Genomic DNA, 808 nt, shown 5'->3' on the forward strand with positions numbered 1-808 from the left:
GTATTTTACCCCGCACAAATTACGGAAAATAAACCGAAATAATGATCCGCGCTGTTGGAAGGGGTGTGGGAAGATTGGTACCTGCCTACATTGTTGGTGGGAATGTCCTAAACTCAGCAAATTCTGGGAAGAGATCCGAAAAGTGATCACGAAAATAACCTCACTTAATCTCAATTTCAAACCTGAAGTATTTCTACTAAACCACTGGAATTCCGACATAGATGCAAGAAATAAGGAAATACTTGCTTTACTCCTTGCAACAGCACGCCTGACTATAGCTTCGTGTTGGAAATCTCCGTCACCTCCAACGTAAACTGCCTGGTATGAAAAAGTGTGGGAGCAATTCGTGATGGCAAAGATCACTGATAAGATACATAGAGCCCAAACCTCACAGTCTTCCTATTCCAAATTTGAATCTACCTGGTTCCCAATTTTTTCTTATCTTACTACATGTGATATTACCTACTAACATTCATTTTCATAAGTGGGTCTTGATGTGAACATTATTATTATGCTCGATGGGTGAAGTCCTCATTCCTTTATTTATACAGTCTAATGACCTGGAGTATTATAGAGGATCTCTCTGTGGGAATGTTGAGTTATTTCTGATGTAGTCTGTTTATGTCACTGGAGTGCATCTGTTTGTTTATGTATTTTTACGGTTAGTAACTATTTGGCAAAAGTTATTTTGAAAAATAATAATAAAAATATATTATTTTTAAAAACATACGTAAAAAAAAAGAGGGCGTCTCCCGGACTGCTGTTCCCCAAGCACCACCCTTTGTTCCCGACCTTGGAGAAACGAGCA

Source organism: Gekko japonicus, unplaced genomic scaffold, assembly GCF_001447785.1.
Source record: "Gekko japonicus isolate JY-2015 unplaced genomic scaffold, Gekko_japonicus_V1.1 scaffold2935, whole genome shotgun sequence".
In the NCBI taxonomy this organism is placed as follows: domain Eukaryota; kingdom Metazoa; phylum Chordata; class Lepidosauria; order Squamata; family Gekkonidae; genus Gekko; species Gekko japonicus.